Source organism: Callithrix jacchus, chromosome 10, assembly GCF_049354715.1.
Source record: "Callithrix jacchus isolate 240 chromosome 10, calJac240_pri, whole genome shotgun sequence".
NCBI lineage: Eukaryota > Metazoa > Chordata > Mammalia > Primates > Cebidae > Callithrix > Callithrix jacchus.
This window is the reverse complement of record NC_133511.1, coordinates 86,133,079-86,140,442: the sequence shown is the minus strand read 5'-3', so window position 1 is coordinate 86,140,442 and position 7,364 is coordinate 86,133,079. Positions and strand designations below refer to the sequence as shown.

The window sequence follows — 7,364 nt, the reverse complement described above, 5'->3', positions numbered from 1 at the left end:
TTCCCTACTAGACCTGGAGCTGTGAGGATATTTATCTACACAGGGGAGATAATCTTTTATCATCTACCATCTTTTCCTTCTATCCTTCTAAGTTTAGCTGAAGTCCCTATAACCAATGACAGATTAAGAAGAGAACATCATATGAATGTATTTAATATGTTTTATGTGACATGGAAGGCTTCATTAGGAAATAAAGACCCCAAAAGGTGGTTAAACATAAGCGTTTTTATGCTACATCTGATAAAGAATGGAAAGTCATAACAGAATGTGATAGAACAAAGGGTATGAGCTAAGGGCAATACACTGAGGGAAACTTAGCAAGCCCTAGTTGTTCAGATTCCTCTCAGTGTCCCTCTTCAGAGATAAGAATGTTCCCTTCCTCCAGACATAAGGAGGGCACCTCTTACCTGAGGGTCTTATGAGCTACTTTAGGGGTGGGAAGATCAGAGTTCTTCCTACCGGCTGGCAAATTACTTCAACTTAAAATATTAAATATGCCAAAGGTGCCATATTTTGGAGTAGCATGTTCTCAACCCCATCTTTTTACCATCTGAAACTTCCCCAAGAAGTTTTACAGTCCAGAAACCGAGCTTGTAAATTGTACCATAACACATTCAATCAGTCTCTCAGTCCTGGCAGCAGGTCAGTCCAGTTAAACAGTTCTTTCTCAACTCAGGAGCAGGTGGTTTAGATGGGAGTAGATGCCCATCTAAGTTAGGCCGCTATATGGTACAAGCAATTAGGTATTTGAGAAGAGGTATTTCTATGGAAACAAAAGAAAAGCAAAGATCAATAGTTGGACCAAGTTATAAACTTAGTTGTTTTTTTTTTTTGAGATGGAGTTTCGCTCTTGTTACCCAGGCTGGAGTGCAATGGTGCGATCTCAGCTCACCGCAACCTCCGCCTCCTGGGTTCAGGCAATTCTCCTGCCTCAGCCTCCTGAGTAGCTGGGATTGCAGGCACATGCCACCATGCCCAGCTAATTTTTGTATTTTTAGTAGAGACGGGGTTTCACCACATTGGCCAGGATGGTCTCGATCTCTTGACCTCGTGATCCACCCGCCTCGGCCTCCCAAAGAGCTGGGATTACAGGCTTGAGCCACCGCGCCCGGCCATAAACTTAGTTTTTGAGTCCAGTGGTCAACTGGCCAAAAAGATTTCTAGATTTGACCTTGAAGCATCTTTAAATGGTAGAATGAGGACAGGTAGTGGGAATCTGGTGGATTTTCCTGCTTTGCAGTTTGAATGGCTCTGGTGATGTCACTGGGTGTTCCAGTGAACTTTCTGAGTGGCCCACACAGCAACAGACCCAAAAGTTGTCTATATATGAACTGTTGTGGCAATTTCTCTGAAGCTTATATCTACTTGTCCAGCTTCGGCTTGTAGGACTTTTTTTAGATAGGTCCAATAAGAATATTAGCAGTCAGGTTAGGTGTAGTGGCTCACACCTGTAATTCCAGCACTTTGGGAGGCCGAGGCAGCAGATAACCTGAGGTTGGGAGTTTGAGACCAACCTGACCAACATGGAGAAACTCCATCTCTACTAAAAATACAAAATTAGCCGGGCTTGGTGGCGGGCACCTGTAATCCCACCTACTTGGAGGCTGAGGAAGGATAATTGCTTGAACCCAGGAGGCGGAGGTTGCCGAGAGGCTAGATTGCACCCTTAAACTTCAGCCTGGGCAACAAGAGCAAAACTCCATCTCTCAAAAAAAGAAGAAAAAAAAAGGAATATGAACAGTCAAGTTTTAGCTATTGGTGGTGCCATGTCAGGAGGCTGACAGAAAAATGGGAAACATTAATTTGAAGAGTTGTAGACAGACATTGGAGGAAATGAGAAGATTTAGGACTCAGTTTATGGGCGGATAACAAACCTTAAAGACAGTGAACAAGACTAAAATGGAATACCCTCAAAGCTGTGCTACAGCTTTTCATTGAAACATAATTTTTCTCTCTACAGTCACCTCTACTTCTATAAAAGATAATCAAAGTAAAACTAATTTGTTTGCAAAAGAAGCCAAGTCTCATGAAACTTGGTCTGATTGTCGATATTACTACAGCAAGAACAGTGATTGACCACATAGGTCCCTTTCTTTCAGATCGCTTTGCTAAAATTTTCATTAAAAATTCTCAGATCAGACTTTTAAAAAGCCTCTCGAGGCTAGGAAGCCATGCCAGAAACTTCCCATCAGACCTTGCCTGCAATCTCTGTAGATTTAGGCGAATTCCTATTTTCTTAAGGTTCTCCCAAGATCATGAAGTTCCTGGGCCTGCAAGAAATGAAAAGACAACATGAAGCATAGGAAATTATTTTGATAAGACAACGATCTTTGTTTTCTAGGCAGGTTATTTAAAAGGTAAAGAAATGCCATTTTATAATTTGTTTTTAAAAGCAGACCAATAATCCAAAAAACTGTCATTTTAATGTTTTATAAATTTATGACACTAAAATTTCTTTTTTTCCCTTCCTCCCTCCCTCCGTTCCTCCCTTTCTTCCTTCCTCTCTCTCTCTCTCTCCCTCCCTCTCTCTCTTTCTCTTTCTTTCTTTTCTCTCTCTCTTCTTTTTTTTTGAGACAGGGTCTTGCTCTGTTGCCCAGCCTGGAGTGCCATGGCCCAATCACTGCTAACTGCAACCTCAACCTTCAGGGCTCACGTGAACCTCCCACCTCAGCCTCCTGAATAGCTGGGATTATAGTAACGCACCACCATACTTGGCTAATTTTTTTTACTTTTTATTTTGTAGAGACAGGGTCCTGCTATGTTGACCAGGCTGGTCTCAAATGCCTCACCTCAAGTGATCCTCCCACCTCAGCCTCCTAGAATGCTGGGATTGCAGAAGTCAGCCACCATGCCAGCCTCATCTCACATTTCTTATAGGTATATGCTGTTTCCTCATAGTACAATTTCTCATATTTATTAGCAGACTCAAATATATTTAGATTCTCTATACTGTATAAAAACAAGATGCCAGAAGTATACAAACTTAAACTTATATTTAGCAATTAGTGTTTCGATGTTTTATCTTATTTGGAAATGATTTAGATATTCAGTGAATATTTATAACTTAACTTACTAAAGCTTTAAGGTTCCAAATTACCAAAAAGAGTGGAAACTATTTTTAAGTAGACATATTATAAACCATAATTATTGTTGAAAAGTTCATTTACAAACTTTTATCCCACTTACATTAACTCACTTATTTTTAATAATTATGCTTGAATTGCTTGTGAAAATTTCATGAGATATTAAACAAAACTAGCCATCATCTCAAGTTATTTTTTGGTTTTGCTGACAAATCAGGCAAATATAAAAAATATCACACAAGCAAAGAAACTACAAAGTTAAATATATGGCCTTTTTTTTTTTTAACTGCTGTACTTAACATATATCAAGCAATTCATTTTTATTGTACCTTTTATTCTGAGGTTGGATTTATAGTCTTATAATCTTAACTACTCTAGTAAAGATAACTAAAGCCTGTTTGACTTGTAAAGCTATGTAGAAAATATGTCTGTGTTATATTTAGTGCTGACAACTCTCAAGGCATATTTATTTATTTTCTTTAAGTAAACCAACAATATTCTTATTTACCAAAGATTACTCAAAGCATATAAACTTGAAAATGATTTGGGTTAGTTCTTATAGTTCTGAGAGAATACATAATTTATATGAGTGTTTTTAAAGCTGATTAAATAGAGTTCTTCTATAAATTAATTTTGGAAATAACATTCAGAGCTAGAAAAATATCACATGTACGTAAAATTATACACTAGCCATATACATACACATGTAAACATATGTACAGATACAAAAAGATCTTACCATTTTCATTCTAAATCTTAACCATGAACTTGATATAAACACAGAAACACAAAATTCACTAATTTACCAAAGAGCTGATTCTCATTTTTGTCTTATTTTTGTAATGTAAATTGTGTTTTTGGCAGATGGAACAAGTTAAGGTTACCTACACAATGATGGCTAAAGGAATTTATTTATTTTATTTTATTTTACGTTAACTTCCAGGATACATGCGCAGAACGTGCAGGTTTGTTACATAGGTATACGTGCGCCATGGTTGTTTGCAGCACCTGTTGACCTGTCCTCTAGGTTCCCTTCTCTTGCCCCCCACCGCCCAACAGGCTCCGGTTTGTGTTGTTTCCCTTCCTGTGTCCATGTGTTCTCATCGTTAAACTCCCACTTACAAGTGAGAATATGCAGTGTTTGGTTTTTTGTTTCTGTGTTAGTTTGCTGAAGATGATGACTTCCAGCTTCATCCATGTCCCTGCAAAGCACATGATCTCATTCCTTTTTATGACTGCATAGTATTTCATGGTGTATATATACCACATTTTCTTTATCAAGTCTATCATTGATGGGCATTTGGGTTGGTTCCATGCTCTTGCTATTGTAAATAGAGCTGCAATAAACATACATGTGGATGTGTCTTTACAGTAGAGTGATTTATATTCCTTTGGGTATACCCAGTAATGGGATTGCTGGGTCAAATGGTATTTCTTGTTCTAGATCCTGGAGGAATCGCCACACTGTCTCCCACAATGGTTGAACTAATTTACATTCCCTCCAACAGTGTAAAAGAGTTCCTATTTCTCCACAGCCTTGCCAGCATCCATAATTTCTTGACTTTTTAATAATCATCATTCTCATTGGCATGATATGGTATCCCATTGTTGCTTTGATTTGTATTTCTCTAATGATCAGTGATGTCGGGCTTTTTTTCATATGTTTCTTGGCCTCATGTATGTTTTCTTTTGAGAAGTGTTTGTTCATATCATTTACCCACTTTTTCATGGGGTTATTTATTTCTTGTAAATTTAAGTTTCTTGTAGATTCTGGATATTACCCTTTGTCAGATGGGTAAATTGCAAAAGTTTTCTCCAATTCTGTAAGTTGCCTGTTCACTCTGATGATAGTTTCTTTTGCTGTGCAGAAGCTCTTTAGTTTAATGAGATTTCATTTGTCGATTTTGGCTTTTGTTGCAATTACTTTTGGCATTTTCATCATGAAGTCTTTGCCCATGCCTATGTCCTGAATGGTATTGCCTAGGTTTTTTCTAGGGTTTTTATGGTTTTGGGTTTTACATTTAAGTCTTTAATCCATCTCAAGTTAATTTTTGTATAAAGTATAAGGAAGGGGTCCAGTTTCAGTTTTCTGCATATGGCTAGCCAGTTTTCCCAGGACCATTTATTGAATATGAAATCCTTTCTCCATTGCTGGTTTTTGTCAGGTTTGTTGAAGATCAGATGGTTGTAGATGTGTGGTGTTATTTCTGAGGTCTCTGTTCTGTTCCATTAGCCTATATGCCTGTTCTGGTATGAGTACCATGCTGTTTTGGTTATTGTAGCCATGTAGTATAGCTTGAAGTCAGGTAGTGTGATGCTTCCAGCTTCATTCTTTTGGCTTAGGATTGTCTTGGCTATATGGGTTCTTCTTTAGTTCCATATGAACTTTAAAGTAGTTTTCTGTAATTCTGTGAAGAATGTCAATCATAGTTTGGTGGGAATAGCATTGAATCTATAAATTACTTTGGGCGGTATGACCATTTTCATGATATTAATTCTTCCTTTCCATAAGGATGGAATATTTTTCCATTTGTTTGAGTCTTATTTCCTTGAGCAGTAGTTTGTAGTTCTCCTTGTAGAGGCCCTTCTCATCCCTTGTTAGCTGTATTCCTAGATATTTTATTCTATTTGTAGCAATTGTGAATGGTAGTTCATTCATGATTTGGCTCTCTGAGTGTATATATACTCTTGTATATATGTAGGCTCTCTGCCTATATACTGCTGGTATATAGGAATGCTTGTGATTTTAGGATATTGGATTTTAAATATTGTGATTTTAAATATTGGATTTTAGGTTTTGGGGTACATGAGCAGAGCATGCAAGACAGTTGCGTAGGTACACACATGGCAGTGTGCTTTGCTTTCCTTCTCCCCTTCACCCACATTTGGCATTTCTCCCCAGGCTATCCCTCCCCACCTCCCCCTCCCACTGGCCCTCCCCTTTTCCCCCCAATAGACCCCAGTGTTTAGTACTCCCCTTTCTGTGTCCATGTGTTCTCATTTTTCATCACCCGCCTATGAGTAAGAATATGCAGTGTTTCATTTTCTGTTCTTGTGTCAGTTTGCTGAGGATGATGTTCTCCAGATTCATCCATGTCCCTACAAACGACACAAACTCATCATTTCTGATTGCTGCATAATATTCCATGGTGTATATGTGCCACATTTTCCCAATCAAGTCTATCATCAATGGGCATTTGGGTTGATTCCAGGTCTTTGCTATTGTAAACAGTGCTGCAATGAACATTCGTGTACGTGTGCCCTTATAGTAGAACGATTTATAGTCTTTTGGATATATACCCAGTAATGGGATTGCTGGGTCAAATGGAATTTCTATTTCTAAGGCCTTGAGGAATCACCACACCGTCTTCCACAATGGTTGAACTAATTTACACTCCCACCAACAGTGTAAAAGTGTTCCTTTTTCTCCACATCTTCTCCAGCATCTGTTGTCTCCAGATTTTTTAATGATCGCCATTCTAACTGGAGTGAGATGGTATCTCAATGTGGTTTTGATTTGCATCTCTCTGATGACCAGTGACGATGAGCATTTTTTCATATGATTGTTGGCCTCATATATGTCTTCTTTCATAAAGTGTCTGTCCATATCCTTTGCCCACTTTTGAATGGGCTTGTTTGTTTTTTTACTGTAAATCTGTTTGAGTTCTTTGTAAATTCTGGATATCAGCCCTTTGTCTGATGGGTAAACTGCAAAATTTTTTTCCCATTCTGTTGGTTGCCGATTCACTCTAGTGACTGTTTCTTTTGCCGTGCAGAAGCTGTGGAGTTTCATTAGGTCCCATTTGTCTATTTTGGCTTTTGTTGCCAATGCTTTTGGTGTTTTGTTCATGAAGTCCTTGCCTACTCCTATGTCCTGGATGGTTTTGCCTAGATTTCCTTCTAGGGTTTTTATCATGCCAGGTCTTATGTTTAAGTCTTTAATCCATCTGGAGTTAATTTTAGTGTAAGGTGTCAGGAAGGGGTCCAGTTTCTGCTTTCTGCACGTGGCTAGCCAGTTTTCCCAACACCATTTGTTAAACAGGGAATCCTTTCCCCATTGCTTGTTTTTGTCAGGTTTATCAAAGATTGTATAGTTGTAGATATGTTGTGTTGCCTCCGGTGCCTCTGTTTTGTTGCATTGGTCTATATCTCTGTTTTGGTACCAGTACCATGCTGTTTTGATTACTGTAGCCTTGTAGTATAGTTTGAAATCCAGTAGTGTGATGCCCCCCGCTGTGTTCTTTTTGCTTAGAATTGACTTGGCTATGTGGGCTCTCTTTT

At 38.5% G+C, this 7,364-nt stretch overlaps 1 long non-coding RNA gene across 1 annotated transcript in view; it reads right to left on the bottom strand.

Annotated features, from left to right (window-relative positions):
- Positions 1 to 2,109: 2,109 nt before the first annotated feature.
- LOC144577945 (uncharacterized) overlaps positions 2,110 to 7,364 on the bottom strand; it is a 65,972-nt gene continuing 60,717 nt past the window's right edge. The window contains exon 5 of the long non-coding RNA XR_013522780.1: positions 2,110 to 2,270. This is a non-coding gene — a long non-coding RNA (uncharacterized LOC144577945). The remainder of the gene's footprint in view (positions 2,271 to 7,364) is intronic.